This window comes from Indicator indicator, chromosome 12, assembly GCF_027791375.1.
Source record: "Indicator indicator isolate 239-I01 chromosome 12, UM_Iind_1.1, whole genome shotgun sequence".
In the NCBI taxonomy this organism is placed as follows: domain Eukaryota; kingdom Metazoa; phylum Chordata; class Aves; order Piciformes; family Indicatoridae; genus Indicator; species Indicator indicator.
The window spans coordinates 27,313,404-27,331,316 of record NC_072021.1 but is presented as its reverse complement, the minus strand read 5'-3'; positions in this window follow the sequence as shown (position 1 = coordinate 27,331,316).

Sequence of the window (17,913 nt, the reverse complement as noted above, 5' to 3'; positions counted from 1 at the left end):
AGTCCAGGAGTTTAAAGTTCTTGCACTGTGTAAGCCATGTTCTCTCTTCTTCTCAAGAAGAGTACCTGCAGTGAACAACACAAAACATTTCTCTCATTTTTAAGTGGAAGTAACACTAAGACACTGCTTTGGAAGAATCCACATCAGCATTGAGGTGGTGCATAGCAGTACAGGTGGTTAAACATTTTCACAAGGAATTTGGTTTCATATAAAATGATGCTTTTAATTAATGAAATGAAGTTTCATGGGCAGCTTTACAGGAGACCTCCATTTTTCACAACTATTTAAATAGCAAAAAGTTAAAGTAGGATTACAAAAGAGAAAAATCATTTGCCCTTTATAAGTACAAAAACCAGCAAATTTTAGGCATATAAGAATTTGATGTAGTTTTAGTGACTGTGTAGTATAAGCAGTACAAAGGCTTTTCTTGAGTTGCTTTGGTAAGACATATGGAACAGAGCAGGTGAGCCAAACACCCCTGTGACAATATACATGACACGACTCAAAAAGCAACACAGTAAACAACTTAGGTGAAAAAAAGTATTTGCATACATTACGTATTCAGTGAAGCATAATCACCCTGTTTTCAAAGCAAAACAGTTTTTCAAAACAACTCTGTTGCATACAGTGCTGCAGACATTTGTAACAATGTTAACTGGGCACATTTTGTGCAGCTTGAATTGGAGCAATTAAGTTTTAGACTCATGCACATCAAAAGCAGTGCTGTAAGAGCTGCTGGTTTTCCATTCCAGCAGATTAAAAAGGAAAAAACAAGTTCAAGAAAAAAAAAAAAACCAAACAAAAACCCCACAACAAACCAAGATTTGATATTTTTTCTTCAAGAAAACCAATGAACCTTCTGTGTGCTCATCTGCAAAGAAAAGCAGCAAAGGAAAATTTTGGCAGCTGAATACTGCTGTCTTAAAGGCACTATCTCCTCATTTTAACAAAGTACCCAAAGAATAGCTCTTCGAAGATGCAAATTAGATGCCACCTTGTTAGATTAACAGGATTTGAGTCACCACCTTTTCACACCAGGAGTATACCAATAAACCACAAGTCTGCAGGGAGCTGTGAAATAGGAAACCATCAACCTGATTCAGGTCACATATATAATCAATCATCTGTTGGAGCTAAAACCAAATGTGTTTCCTAATTGTCAGGATGAAACGATACTTTCATTCCCCTGCTCTAAGTCAAGTCCTAGAGAACAGGGTCCCACAGCTGGGTGGGGGCAAACCCAAGCACAAATACACAATGGGTGGAGAATGGACAGAGAGCAGTCCTAAGGAGAAGGACTTGTGCTTATTGACAAGAATCATAGAATGGTCTGGTTGGAAGGGACCTCTGAAGGTCATCTAGTCCAACCCCATCAGCAGTAAGCAGGGGCATCCTCAACTAGATCAGGTTGCCCAGAGCCCTGTCGAGCTCAGTATGAGCCAGCAAGGTGTGCTGAAAGCCCAGAAAGCCAACTGTGTCCTGGACTGCATCATAAGAAGTGTGGTTAGCAGGCTAAGGGAGGGGATTCTTCCCCTCTACTCCAAGCTGGCTAGACCCCACCTGGGCACAGAACTGGTGAAACAGGACCAGAGGAAGGCAATGAAAATGACAAGAGGGCTGGAGCACCTCCCCATGGAGTCAGAGTTGTGATTGTTCAGCCTGAAAAGAGAGGGTCCGCAGGCTTCCAGTATTTGAAGTGGGCTACAGGAGAGGTGAAGGGACTTTGTACAAACGTATGAAATGACAGCACGAGGGCTAAGGGCTTCAAACCAGAAGAAGCAAGATTTAGATTATACACTCAGAAGAAATTCTTCTCCATGTGGGTGGTGAAGCACTGCAACAAGTTGGCCAGAAAAGTTGTGGAGGCTTCAAGCCTGGAAGTGTTCAAAGCCAGGATGTAGCCATGAGCAAGCTGATCTAGTAGGAAGTTTCCCTGTCTATTGTAGGGTGGTTGGAACTAGATGATCTTTCAGGTCCCTTCCAACCTAAACTATTCTATGAGTCTATGAACGAGGACACAGCCATTAATCAGCATCAACAAGGAGGACTGAAAAACGCTCCTGAAAGTATTCCTTGAATGAAGGAAAACCCAAATTTTCTCATCTTTTTAGCTACTAGGGGAAACCTTCACACACTTTCTAAGTCAGAAAGTTCAATGAACTTGATGAATTTCAAACTGGCAGTGACTCCTCAGGAGCAATGGACACTGAATTGGTGCTGGACACTCGGTAGCATCTGAGGAAACAGAAGTGTCAGAATCATAAACCCCTGCTGATTTTTCTAATCAGGAACAGGATTTGGACCATCCAGCAGCTTCTGTTGCAGCATAATCCTTTATTTGGTTGTGGAACTTAACTCCACATGTCAGGCAGCTGAGCTGCTTCAGCATCATGTAGTTAGGAAGAAGGAAGTCACACCTGTCTTGGTCCTGGAGCTAGACCAATCCCTTTTTCTACTTGCATTTCAGTAAATGAATCTGTTTTCTGCATCAGACAGTAACTTTGCAACTATTTTTTTCAGTAGAGATAGAAATAAAGACATGAAGTATTCTCAGGTGGATTTTCCCTAGCAATTTTATTGATTGTATAAAACACTTAATAAGTTAACTCCTTTTTCACTTGCCACTTCAGTGACTCTTCCATGTATTAGCAGCATAAGGAACCGAAGGCATACCTTCAAAGAATGCCCCAACCTGCTATGTCCTGGGAGGTGTGGGATTTAAGGCCTACAAACCAAAGATATCAATTGATTCCAGGTTTGCAACAAATTGAAGGATGTAAATAAAAAAAAAAAGCTATTATCTTCTGCTGCATGATTTAATGAATCTGGTTCTTTATGAATCAGGGAAGGAAAATAAGCCCACATCTCAGGGAATGTGGTGAAGTTCTTTAAAGTGACGTCATAGAATGCCAGGTTGGAAGGCACAAAAGGGATCATTTCGTCCAACCTTTAAAATGCAATTCAAGCACTACCTTGAACTTGTATACTTACTACTACTTTTAAATGCACACACATTACTGAAAGGCTGGAGCTGTATCAGTGAGCAGTAAAGCTCAACACAAACAGATCTGTAAAGTACTTGGTGTTAAGAATCCAATATCTACACTGTACATGCCTCAGCAGTTTCTATGTCAGCCCAGCTGTAATTTGGTACCACTGACTGCATGCTTATCAGCAGCTGGACTGCATTAGGTCTGCTCCCAGGCTACATTTGCAGGGTTAATTTCTTTCATACTCTGCAACACCACCCCAAATTGTGAGCCAAAGCATATTAAATGGCAATGACCACAATATTTGTTTCTAATATTTGTTTCTAAAAGATATTCTTGACTCACTCTGCCACAGTAAACATACTTGTACATAAATAGAAGGGGCAGATAACCAGTGTCACAGCCATAATCCTGTAACTCGAGTAACAGAAGAGTATTCTTTGAGCAACAGAAAAGCAAGGTCAAGTGAGCAAAAGTGTCATTTGATTTGAAGAGAAGGAGAGACATTAAGCAGCATTTCAGTATCTGAAGGGGACCTACAGAAAGGAAGGGGAAGGACTATTTAGAAGGGCATGGAGCAATAGAATGAGAGGCAATGGTTTCAAACTAGTGCAGGGCAGATTTAAGATATGCATTAGGAGGAAGTTCCTCAAAATGAGGCTAGTCAAATACTGGAACAAGTGCCCAGAGATGTGGTGGAAGCTCCATCCCTGGAGACATTCAAGGTCAAACTCAATGGGGCCCTGAGCAACCTGATCTAGTTAAAGATGCCCCTGCTCACTGGAGGGGGGTTGGACAAGATGACCTTTGAGGGTCCCTTCCAACCCAGTGCATTCTACAATTATATGACTTTTTTTGTGTCGGGAAAACAGAAAAGGAGGCAAACAAAATTACCGCATTAGAACTTACCAGGCTCATAAATATATATATATGTTTATATATATGTGTATATATATATATATATATATTCAAAACCACATCTTAAATTCTATAAGTATCATCACAATTTCCCAATATCTAAAATACCTCCATGCCATGAATCATGGCAGAACTTAGAACTGCATTAATTTGCACTTTATGAAGACTAAATATAAAAAAAAAAACCCAATTCTGAAATGAGGGTCACAACCTCAGGACTCAAGCCTTTTCTACACATACAGTAGTTGACTGACAATTCACACAGGAAAAAGAGCAGAACAATTTGATAAAACTCCCCTTCCAGACAAACTATATTGCTCCTTGCTTACAGGGCAAGGAAGGAAGATGCACAATCTGCTACTGCTCAAACTTTACCAAATACTGGTCTCATGTCACTACACTAAACCAGCAACATTGCATCACACTAACCCACAGACCATCTCTCATGACACCCAAGAATTAACCCAGCAACTGCACTCTAATTCTTATCTAGGTATTTACTTGCTTCTTGTACAAAATGCATTTTCTGTCAAAACTAGTACTGAGTTTGATTCCCAGCTGCAGCTTAAGAATGAAATAGAAAGAACACTTGCTGGAAGTGCTGAACTGCTTGATCTGAAACAGGATAGCAGAGACTCCTGGGAACCCTACTGTCACATGCTACAAACCAGCATGACACGAACTTACCCTACCGGGTGTTTACAACAGCCACCTCCCTTCGTGTGGATGAAGCAAAAAGGCTCTTAACAAAACCACTCAAAAAGGGTTGGCCTCCAGCTTGCAGCTATCCCAGTTCCAAACCCTTTGAAGGTAATGATTTGTACACTGAGAAACACATAAACCACACAATTCAAGGGTAATAGAGAGAAACAAAACAATCCTCACCCACCAGTTGCCACTGGATTTAGAAGTTTTAGCTAAGCAATACTGTTTGTGATCTAGTTACACGTTATTACACCTCTGTTTGGCCAAGGCAGGCAGGCAGACCTTTATAGTTCAATGTCAGCTGAAGAACTAGTGAAATATTTAGAAACGAAACCTGATGAAATAGGTTTCGTAAGTTTCCTGAAATTAATAATTTTGTGCTTTTTCTCCTATGAACTCGAAACTGAGGCTTATTTACCACACCTCCCGTACACGCTCACAGAGGAGAGCAATTCCTACCCGAAAGAGCCTGTTATCGAACTGCAAACAACTGATGGGTGACTCCCCGCGCAGACTTCACGTTCCCTACCTATGTCTGGGATGCAACAGTTCCGAAACAGGAAAAAACGAACAAAACCCTGTAGCTATCTTTCAGCCGGACTCCAGCGACCGACACTGCGCAGAAGGTGCGGGAATGGGCTCGTCAGGCGCAGGATAGCACCGTGGAGGGGCCGCGGCTCCCGCCTCCGGCCAAGTCAGGCTCCCGGAATGCCGCCCGCGCCGCTTTACGTAACTTCAGGAGCGGCCGCCGAGCCAGCGGTACCGCCGGGGCCGGGCCCCCGCGGCCAGCTCCACGGCCCGGCTTCTGAAACCGGCAGGTTTCGCAGCAGAGCCGGCTGAGGAGCCGCCTCCGAGGTGCGGCTACTTTTCGCACCCCCATCCCAACCCACGGAGGGTTTCCGTCCACGCCGTCCCGCCTGCCCGTCCCTGGCCCCGACCGAGCCAGAGCCCAACCTCCCATGGCGTCCCACACCAGGGCGGGGGCCAGCGCAATTGCCCCGCCGCCTCCGCACAGGTGCGCGGGCGCTGCGCCACCGGCCAGCATGGTGAGGAAGCGGCGGGGGCTGGCCGTGCCCGGACTGGGCGCTAGCTATGGGGCTCGGCTCCGCTCCGCTCCCCCACCCCTGGCCAACCTCCCAGCCGCCTGCCTCCCTCATTGCCCTCGGTGCTGGTCACGCCTCTTGCTCCACTCGCCCCTGTCCGGACAAGCAAGCAGTGAGGGCATGGCGACTACCCCCACTCACCTGCTCGCCGCCGCGCTAGTCTCCCTCTGCCGCGCCACCGCTGGGGCCGCCCCTCCCCCTGGGCCGGCCCCGCCCCTCGTGCGCGCCGACAGGGAGGTGCGCGGCGCTGGCCGGGCCCCGGGGGTGGTGGCAGAGGGCCGGTACCTGCGGCGAGGGGCGGAAGCGAAGGCCCCGCAGGGCCCACCAGCCGCAGTCCGCCACGCCCGGTCGCCAGCGGCGCCTCCATTTCCCGGCAGGCAGCGCGGGGCTGGCCTCTGCAGGAGGTGGCCCGCGCTGCATTCTGGGTGCGGTAGTTCCGTGGTGTCGCCGTTACCCGGCGGACTGTGGGGGGAGTGAGGCAGTTCCCTGAGGGTGGCCGGGCCTCCGAACGGGGATAGGGGCGCTCAAGGCCCTCTGCTGGGGCTATCCTATCCCTCGGCCGGGTCACGAAGAGCGGGAACGAGCTGGCGGGCACAAAGGAGAGGGCAGCAGGTCCTTCCTATCTTGGTTCCCGGGCACGGAAACCTAAGGAAGGCTGCGGGGTATTAACGTGATATCAGGTGACATCACCACAAACTTTTGCTATAACATGAAGTGTTGTCATATGGCAGCTAACAAGTGGTGTAGCAAAGCGTCGTGTGGAGTTTCATTGGTGATAGTGATTGGGAGAGAAGGGAGCAAATCACTGTTCTTAAATACTGGAGGACACAAAACAATCTCGGCTCATAGTGATGAATATCTGTAAGCAGCAATAGGATATTGTGGAGAAACCACAGCACAATGTGTGTGAAAATGTTTGCATGGTATATAATATTCTTTAGACATCATAGAAAAATGTATTTCTGGGAACGTCTTGCTGTTGAGTTTTCATCTGGAGGTGACCACACACCCAGTTTTCTGGGATTGCCTTTTTGTCTTTGATTCTTTTATCAGGGAGGAATTTGAGAGCTTTGGGATTTCAGGGTGGTTGGCAGCCTGCTTAGAGCAGTAGCTGTGCCTGCTGGCCCACATCTGTTGCATGTTCATGGGTCTGGAATCCATGAGATGTTTCCAGGAAATGCTGCACCTATTCAAATGCTGTGCAACTGATCTGTTTATTTATGCTAAACTCAATACTTTCTGCAGGGCCTGGGCATATAAAGAGTGTAGCAGGATTGAGCTGGGATTGCAAACAGTTGTACTGGCCTGTTACCTTACCCATTTCCTTCTGTACTGCTCTGGGGGCATCTGTCACCAACAGAGTGTAATTCTGCTGCTCTCGGAATTCTTAAAATTTTAGGGAATTTTGTTCTTAGTTTTTTTCCTGTGTCATATTGTTGAAGCAGTATGTTGGATAATTTGGACCTAATTTTGAACTGAATAGTTTTGTGGATGTTGTTTTTTCAAGCAAATTCTTTAGTAGGCTAGCTAGCGTTCATCATGAGTAGAATTGATAGATTGAAAAGCAGTTGTGAATGACTAGCTCAGAAACCATGCCATGGGGAACTTTCTGGGATCAAATTATCTCTTTAACTTCCCAATTCTATTTTAAATATGTGGTGCTCAGTAGAGATACTGCAGTGGATTTTTGAAAAGCTTTATAATGATACAGATACTAAATCTGGGGAAATTTAACCAATTGCATTTTTAGAATTACACTGCCAAATCTGATGCGCTGAGCATATAACTGTTATGAACTTTAATCTTTGTCTTGCTCAAGATGGTAATGTCCTTTAACATATTCCAGCAGAGGGGAAAAACCTCTTAGAAACAAGGGAATTACAATTTTCAGATGTTTTCTGCAGTTGTTGATTATGTCTGAATGTTATGTTTGTGGGGTTTGCTTTTTTTTTTTAACTGCAAACTTTTATTTTTAAAGTTTGGTACCCACACTGAGCTACTTTTTAAAAAGAAATGAGATTTTTTTTGTTCACCTCTAGAAACATTTGATAGTTATAAATGCATGGTTTTCAGTTTGTTAGTCAGCTAACCTAGATATTTATGATATGACATTTCCTGCACAGGTTAACATAAAATTTTTAGCAGCCCTCTCAACAATTTTCATGGTGGAACTGTCGACCAAGCAAGAGTCCTTTTCAAAGGATTAGGGATAGAACAGGACATTTTTCTCCACAGTAGGCAGGTATAGGAAGAAGGCATGAGGCTGCATTTCTTTGGTCATTCAGAGATTCCCCAAGGAAGTCAGTGGGATTTTTGAAAGCTTGAGGAATGTGGGCTCAGTACCTTCGTGTCATAAAGCACTATTCACCCACAAAGTCATCAGGAATGACGATTGCTTCACTGAGGTGTGAGAAACTATGCAGAATTAAGGCGAATTAAAATTGGATCTACGTCTTTCCTCGTTTTATTTTAGCAGTGCTTCCCTGTGAGCTCTGGTTGCAGCAATGTGTGCAGTTTTGAGGCTGCCTTGCTTCAGCTGCTTGTAAGCAGAAAATCTGTGGCTTTCATTGCAGGCTGGTTGAGCCACCCTGTGGCAACGCCGTGCATTTCACCTTCAGTGAGGCGAAAGGACAACAAAACTATTGACTTACATGTCTGAAAGACTGGAAAGTGTTTGCTGGACTGTTCCAGAAAGTATTTTCAGTTTTTTAACTGCACGTACTGATACCAGATGCCTTTATCCACTACTTATTTGGTTTTCGAGAGGACTGATATACTTAGAAACTTCTTCACTGAAAGGATTCTCAAACTCTGGTACAGGCTCCCCAAGGAGGTAGTTGGATCCCGGTCCCTGGAGGTGTTTCAAAGAGGCAGAGATGGTTTAGCACAGGCTCAGCAGAAGTGGACTCAATGATCTTAGAGGTCTTTTCCAACCAAAATGATTCTACAATTCTATGATTCTGTATTACAGGCTTGATCAAAATCTGTCAGGCCATCATAATCCTTTGTGCCAAATGCATGATATTTGCTAGTGCTAGTTGGTTAGCTAGCTTAGTTTACTCTTACTCAGGGGATAGGGCTTGCAGAGTAAGATAAACCTATTAATGTAAAAGAACTTTATGCAACCAGCACTTTCTCTGCTAGAAGGAAGAATGCAGGAACTGCTAATCTGGTGATACTAGTGGTCTAGAAACTCAGTCTTCTTTTGTAAAAGTCCCAAGCCCCCCCTCCCCCGAAACAAACAACCCCCTCCCCCAAAACAAACCAACAAACCCCCCAAGAAAAACTCAAACAAACAAACCCCAAAAACCCAAACCAACAAACCCACAAAAAACACAACAAAACCAAACCCCCAAAACAACCCAAACCACCCCAAACCACAAATTATCCTATAGGTAAGAACTCTGGGATAATCAGTTCCTGAATTAAATGTAGCTTCTGCTGTGCTACATGAGGCATAATGGGACATGTTTTCAAAGTCCCACCAGCCCTCCTGATCATATGAAATACTGAGAGTAGACTTTTTAATCAAGATATGGGATTTAAGCACTCAAATCTCATTACTTTTCAAGTGGATGTAGGCACTCAAATTTCACTTTATTTTGAGAAGAATGTAGGTGTTCAGTGCCATTGTATTTCATTGGGGTTTGGGCCTTTCTCAGGATACTGTGAAATCAGGAACTTGAAGGGTATTTGTTTTATGACAAAAAGAAGCCAATTTTGCTTTTTAGATGTTTCTTCAGCATTAGAAGTGATGGACTTTCTCCTAAAGGCAATTATTTCTGTAATTTTAGAACAGTTTGGGTTAGAAGGCACATTTTTAACTTTAAGGAATTTAAAAGTTCCTGCCTGCAGAGACTGGGTGTACTTTGTGTTACAGAGAATTTTTCTTTCTCAGGGATTGCTTCTGGGTAGAAACCCTTAGGGGTGTTATGGCCAGTATTTTCAGATGAACGAACTATAAGTGTTGCATTTTGAAATAATAGGAGAATTATAACATTTGCTTCTGTTGTGTGTCAGGTATTGAGATCCCTGGCAAATGGAGTTCTTCCTTCTTCCTTGCATTTTATCCTCACCATCAGCATTTTCAGCCCCTGTCCTAGCTGGCTATATCTTGCTTTGGCTTTAAAATACGCAAGTAATTATTATTACCAACTGCTAGCTATGGTCTGTCTCATAAATAAGAATATACAGAATAATTGAATATAAGAATAATTGATTATATTGATGCTAGGGCATCTAAATTGACATCTAAATACTTGTTGATATCTGGCTATGCTCTGGAGAGAGAACAAAATACATTATTTTTATAATAGGGCCCTGATTTCCCAGCCTTCTTTGCCTTGCTCTCTATTGGTAAATTCGGCCTTCAGGTTCTCTTAGTCCCCGGTGATCAGTGGAAAATCTTGGAGCAAGGCAGATTTACCTTGGCGAAATAGGATTATGTTGAGCATTGTTCAAACAAAGAGGACATACAGAAGTCTAGCAATCTGGTAGGATGTGCCTATGAATGTTGAGAGAGTAGGCCAATGTCACTGCTAGGCCACTCTCAATCGTCTTGGAAAGGTTGTGCAGGTTGGCAGGGGTTCCTGAGGGCTGGCAGAAAGAAAATGTCACTTGTTATTACAAGAATGACAAGAAAGTGGATCTGGCAGCAACAGGGCAAGAGATAATGTTTTCAAACTAAAAGAGGGTAGATTTAGGTTAGATATTAGGAAGAAATTCTTTACTATGAGTGTGGGGAGGTACTGAAACAGACTGCCCAGATAAGTTGTGAGTGCTCTTTCCCTTAAAGTGTTTAAGGCCAGGTTGGATGGAACTTTGAACAACCTGAGCTAGTAGAAGGTCTCTGCCTATGGCAGAGGGGTTGGAACTAGATGATCTTATTTTAAGGTCTCTTCCAACCCAAACTATTTTATCACTCTAGGATAACTCCGTGGGACAAGCACTACAGGCTGAAAAACATCTGGAAAGCAGCTTTGCAGAAGTTCTGTGGATCCTGGTGGACACTATGCTGAACATGAACTAGCAATGTGCCCTTGTGGAAAAGAAGGCAAGTGGTACCCTGTGCTGCATCAGGAGGAGCATTGTCAGCTGATTCTTCCCCTCTGCTTTGCACTGGTGAGTAACATCTGGAGAACTGTGTCCACTTCTAGTTTTCCCAGCACAAGAGAGACATACTGAAACAAGTACAGCAAAGGGCCACACTGATAATTGCAGGCTTGGAGCATCTGAAAATGAGGAGGAGCTGAGAGAGCTGGGATTGGTCAGCCTGGAAAGGATAAGTTTCAGTGGTGTCTTAAGCATGTGCAGAAATACCTGGTGAGAGGGTGGAAGGAAGTTGGAGCCAGGCTTTTCTTAGTGGTGCCCATTGAAAGGACAAGGGTCAGAGTGCACAAATGGAGATACAAAAAGTTCCCTCTGGTCATAAGAAAGCACATTTTACTGTGAGGATGATCAAACACTAGAACAGATTGCCCACAGAGGTTGTTGCTCAATGGTATTTAAAACCTGACTGGACACAGCCCTGAGCAACCATCTCTAGCTGACCTCACTTCAAGCAGGGGCTAGACTAGAGAGGTCCCTTGCAACATCAACCCTTCTGTGATTCTGTGAGCTTAGAGGCCTGGCATCCTGCTGTTGCTGCAGAACAAAAAAAGTGAGGCACGATTTCTATTTCTGTTTTCTTAAGAGCATCTCAAAGCATCTATGCTTCAAAGACTAAGGAAGCAAAATTTGTTCTCATTTGCTATTGTGTGCTGAAATAAAATTCCACTTGTTGCAGGTTAACAGGTAATCTTTGAATGTGCTTGCTGATGCTTTTTACTCTGAATAATGGGTGGGTTTTTTCTTCCTTTTTTTTTTTCCTCTCCTCCTCGTAATCAATGTGAAAAGAAAAGAACATTGTAATGAAAGCCCAGGGAGTAGAGAATAAGGAATTATTGTTAATTTAATAGTAGACTACATGGTTTCTTTTCAATCTAAACAAAATTATTATGGCAGAGATTTCAGGCACTTTAAGGAGTCATATTCCTGTGCAATAATGACTTAATTACATACATCTGAAGTGTCAAGCTTAAAAATGGGTAGTTTGCTCTTAGCTAGAAGTGTTTCTAAATGTTCTTTGTTTTACATCATGGAAAGATACACTCACTCCCCTGGCAAGGAAGAGGTGTCTCTTTCCCAGTAATAACCTTTTTGGACATGATGGTACTCTGTGTTGTCATTTGGCATGGCAAAGCTTCTGGGCCTTTGATACAGCCTCTGTAGAAGGTTTTTGAGTTTCCTTCCTAGTGCCCTACAGCTTCCTGGTTTATATGGCACAATGTATTTCATACTGACTTGTAAGAGGTCTCAAAAAGATTTCTTTCTCTGGTCTTGTTAAAACACAGATGGTCACACAAGTGGGACAGACTGTTTCACAGGTTTCTGTATGACATTGGACAAATCACCTGTGTTGATTCTCAGGTTTCATTGTAGGCTCGTTAAGCAAGCTAAGAAAGTTACAGTGAATATAATCTCCTTCTAAATCTGGAAGGCATCCCTAGAACTTTGTGTCTTGAATTCAGTGATGCTTGTCTTTCCTGCATGACACAGCTGGGTTGCAATCCCTCCCTTCTGCCTGTACTCACTAATCCAGCCCTATGAAGGGCAGTGTTCCTTAACTGAATCCTAGGCACAAAGGATCTGAGTTTCATTGTTTTTCTCAACAATACAGAAACCTTTCCATTGATTTCCAAAGTTCAGATAGCAGCAGTGGTATGAAACAGCTTTGTCTTGGAGGAACATGTGGCGCATTGATATGGAAATGAGCACACCCTGTGCTTCAGTAAGTGCCAAGGGTGGCAGCCTGGGTACTGCCACACAGAAGTGAGCTTTGGTATTGTGCACAGCTTGTGTTCAGCTAGCCAAAATTGTAGTAGTGGTTTCTCCTCCATTGAAGGCTGACTTTGAAATATTGCTGTTGAAATACTTGGCATTGCTGCATATAGAGTTGTAGTCATACTTCTGCCCCTTTCATCTGAAGTAGCAATGTGGAGTTAGTTATTTTTAGCTTAATATTATACAGTGATGTATTTCATGTGGTTAAAACACCAGATAGTTTTGACTTTTAGCTTTGAAGAGGAAGAAGAAAAAGAATCTCCGCCTTTCAGAAGGACTCAATCTATTGCTGTTTATTTAGCCTTTTCTTCTATTCAAGGTCCTGCACTGGGTTGGGGCAATTCCAAGCACAAATACAGACTGCATAGAGAGCAGTCCTGAGGAAAAGGACTTAGGGGTGCTGGATGATAAGTTCAATGTGAGCTGGCAATGCGTGCTTGCAGCTCAGAAAGTCAGCTGTGTCCTGTGCTGCATCAAAAGAAGCATGGGCAGCCAGCTGAGGGAGAGGTTTTTTGCCCCTCTTACTGTACTCTGGTGAGACCTCACCTAAAGTCTGTGTCTCGCTCTGGAGCCCCCAACACAAAAAGCACATGGAATTGTTAGAATGAGTCCAGATGAGGGCCACGAAGATGATCAGAGGGATGGAGCACCTCTTCTGTGAAGACAGGCTGAGAGAGTTGGGGCTATTCAGCCTGGAAGAGAGGAGGCTCTGGAGAGATTTTCTAACAGCCTTCCAGTATTTGAAGGGGAACTGAAGGAGAGATGGAAAAGGACTTTTTTACAAAGGCATGGAGTGGGGTAATGGCTTGAAACGGGGAAAATCATAGTATCATATAATGGTTTGAGTTGGAAGGGACCTCAAAGATCATCTAGTTCCAACACTCCTGCTACGGGCAGGGATGCCTTCCACTGGACCAGGTTGCTCAAGGCCCTGTCCCACCTGGCCATGAACACTTCCAGGAGGGGGGCATCCACAGCCTCCCTGGGCAGCTTGCTCCTCTGTCTCACCACCCTCACTGTAAAGAATTTCTTCCTAATACCCAGTTTAAATCTCTCCTCTTCCATCTTAAAGCTTGATTGAGATTAGACATGAGGAAGAAATTCTTCCCAATGAGGGTGGTGAGGCACTGGGACAGGTTGCCCAGAGAAGCCTCTATGTATTTGAAGGCAGGTTGGCTGGGGTCTTGAGCAACCTGATCTAGTCAGAGGTGTCCCTGCCCATGGCAGAAGGGTTGGAACTAGGTGATCTTTCAGGTGCCTTCCCACCCAAACCATTCTATGACTGTATTTCGACAATCCTGAATTGCAATTCAAGAGCACGTTGCACACTGACGTGTTAACTTAGCATTAACATTTGCAGGGTGTTCTAGGGCCAGAGGCTACTCTTCAGTGATGATTATTATTACTATCTTGCAGAGCCCAGAAGTGTGCTAAACTTTTGCAGACACATACAAAAACATCATTATTTTCTGGACAGATTTGTTACTTCATAGTGAAAAGAATGAAACAAATGCTGATAACACTTTTTTCAGGCAGAAGTTGATAAGAGAGAATGAGGGTTATCACATGAAGATCAGTCACTTGCTCATTTTAGGCCTCGCCATAGAATTTATTATTGAACAACATTTATCATGATGAATGATTATGTGGAGCAAAGAGTCTTTTAGGACAGATGAGCTCTAGGGGAATGCTTCAGCTGTAGCAAGTTTTGCTGAGCAAATGTGTTAAGAACACCCCAAAATCACTGAAGTTGAGAGGCAAGTCAGCTGCACAGTGTGATCTGCACTGCTTGTCTCACTGGCATCTGGACATGATCCCAACCTCTGGAATGCTTGTCCCTTACATCTGAACTGCTCACAGGTCTTATTTCCCAGTGAATGTAAGAATATGGGAGGGAGGCAGAAGGTGGGACGGTCCCAGCATGCTAGTAGGACACAGCCACAGCTTATGCCCTCACCCAAGACTGGGGAAGAGCTCTCAGGTACCACAGCTTAGAGTTAGTAATAGATACCTGAAACGTTCTTTCACCTAGAAACTTGGACACAACAGATCACGACCATTTTGCAGCAATCCCCTAAATTCAGTAATTTTAAGCAAAATGAGGCATTTGGATGAGTGAATAACATCTTTTATGTGCTGGGAAGGAAGGCAATCTTTAGGTGCCTTTCAAATGAATCCCTGGGCTGTGGCTGGGTGGAAACAGGAGGCATGACAAGTGTAGGGTGAGGTGGCAAAAAGACCATAAGGGCAGTTACAAGAAAGGTCAGCAAATATCAGAAGGAGTTTTGCTGTCAGAACTGTCACAGGTATTTCTAATGAGGTGCAGTATGTGATGAATTAAAGTCAATATTAAAATGGTCAGTTTTTAATAATAAATCAATGTGGCCATTCATCACTACAGCCTTGAATACTCACATCCCCACAAGTGCATAATTTTAAAACAAAATTTTATGGTGGTAATTTTGGTAGAATAAGTGTTCCTAAGTGCTCTGATGTGTTGGCTTGATTCTGGCACTATACTGTATTAAGGATGTGAAGTTTTTGGCATGAAGACCTTGTCTTCTGAAGTCCACATTAACTACTCAAAATTGTTTTAATCTTTTAACAAAGAAAGAGGAAAAAAAAGAATAAAAGTAGAGCATTTGAAGTGTAATCTATGAGGCTCAGAAATACATATTTTAAAATAAAACCTGTAACAGCACAATTAAATTAAAAGTAAAAAGTTTTCACTTCACCAGCATCCCCTAATTGCTTTCCTTTGTATATAAAAGGATTTTTCCTTTTATATGAAAGGATTTTGTTAAACTATGATACAGCTGGTATTAAAGACATTGTCAAATGTCTTTTTTTTTTTTTTAAGAATTCTTTGAGGTGGATTCAAGCTGTTGCTTTTCTGAAGTTTATTCTCTGATATGGCTTTACTGGAACGAAACAAGGCAAGAGGGAAGAGAACAACAAAAGTTGAGATTGCAGTTTTTATTTTTGAGGCTGATTTTTAGTGTGCACCTTCACAAGTTGGCATGGCAGGCACAGTGCCATTTTAGCATCCAGCCTGAGACCCAGCAAACCTGCACCAATGAAATGAAAAAGAGAAGTAGGAAAGAGCAAAAATAAATCAGAATAAGAAAAAAGAGGAATAGATGAAATGTAGAACCTGAATCTTATGTTCTGGTTGATGTTACAGATTAATCTAAAGAGAACTGAACAATTATGTGAGAAAGGCAGCTGGACTCTCATACTTTGTACAATGTAGAATACAGGATTTTATACCTTAAAGCTCAGTCTGTGAATTTTCCTTGCCTGGTATTAAGTGGAGTTTCTTTGTGAAATCAATTGTGTGCTGTAATTTGAGTGGTAGCAATCTGACTTTTGTGCTAGAGAGATAGGTGAGAGAGAGCATAAATAATACTTTACCATTTCTTTCTGACACGCAGATCATGCTACACATTAGGTGACGAAGATCTTTCTGTCCTTTGGTATCCTGTGCTCTCACAGCAGATTACTATACATCAAAGAAATGAGTTCTAAGTCAAAATGATAGTAAAAGTGATGAGCTAGAAAATAATGTAAAGAGCTGGTACCTATGAAATGACTGCAAATGTCTGAAGAAATGGGGTAGAGGAAATTGCCCACAAAGTTGTTCAAATGACTTAAGCTGCTGTCTGAAAAATAAATAATCTGGGATATGACCATTAAAAATGAAATGTGGTTACAAGCTGAAGTTTTTGGAGCACTGTAGCCAATATTACATTTACAAACCATCTTTTCTTAACCTTCTTCCTTGATTAAAGTTTCAGAGAGGTTGTAGTGGGGGCAAGTAGAGGGTGAAAGGATTGCCAATGTCATAAAGAATCTTTCTCATCGAAGCCATTAGTCCTTTTCCAGCCATGTCAATAGTGGGTTGGAGTCATTAATGCCAGAAGACTGTTAGTGGTGTATGTGTAATTAATTGATTGTTTTGTTCTCATTCCTGTTAGATGTTTACATTGCACACACACACACAAAGGAAAAAAGATTGCTGGGATCAATACCACCCAACCGATACCAGAGACTAAGCAGTGGTTGAGGATTCATTGCAGAGAGAAAATTCTATTGAACACGATAGATGATCCTTTTAGGAAGGGGTTAAGTGGCTAATGTACAGTGGTAAGGAAACTTTACCTTTTTGCTGACTAGGCTCTTGTGTGATCCGGTCCAGTCTCACTTCAGTGGAGTGTCTTTCCATACACACCTGGCAACAAGGCTTCTTCTTACCTATGTTTGGGCATCTAAGTTTATGTTTGAGGGGGTTGGCTAGGATTAGCATTTTCAGACGACTTCATTTCTTTGAGATACCCATTTTTGGAACTTTTTTGATGAATTTGCACAGGTTGTCCATGTAGTACCATTCAGAAATGTTGATCTCTAGGTTGTCCCCTCCTGCAGAAACAGCTGTATCTTCATTTTATTCATATACCCAGAGAGGAAATTAATGTGAAATTATAAGTAAAATGAGATATGAGTTAACTTTTCTTTGATGGCTGCAGGATTAAAGACAGAGATGAACATAAAACAAAGTGTTAGATAATCTGGGGAGCTCTACATATGAAAAAACCAAGGAAAGAGAATATAATATTTTAGTGAGTGTTAAATATTCACACTGCAAAAATAAGCAATGAAACTTATTCTGAAGGGCAAAAACAAGTGTTTCCCATTACTCAGAGCATGGACTTTCCAGAAATTCCTACAGTTTAAATTTGTCTTTGATAGCTCTTCTTTCTGGAGCTTCAAATTTGTTACTCAGCTCTCTATTTCAGTTTTGAAGTCAATAAACTGATAAAAAATGGGTATCAGGACTTCCTATCCCCCTGGAAAAATGTTACTTAAGAATTCTGTGTTGAATTATAGATGAATGGTAGTAGGTAGGTGCAGTATGTCCTCAAAGGCCTGGACTAGCACCAAGATCACAGAATCATAGAATAGTTTGCGTTGGAAGGGACCCCCAAAGGTCATCTAGTCCAACCCCCTTTGCACTGAGCAGGGACATCCTCCACTAGATCTGGTTGCTCAGAGCCTTTTCAAGCTTCACCATGGATATTTCCAGGGATGGGGCCTCAGCTACCTCACTGGGCAGTGTTCCACCACCCTCATTGTAAAGAACTTATTCCTAACATCTGAATATAATCTTCTCTAATTTACAGCCACTGCCCCTCAACCTATCAGTACAGGCCTTTGTAAACAGTCCCCCTCCAGCCTTCTTCTAGACTTCCTACAGGTACTAGAAGGCTGCTATTAGGTCTCTTAAAGATCTCTTAAAGTAGGTGCTACAGTCTTAA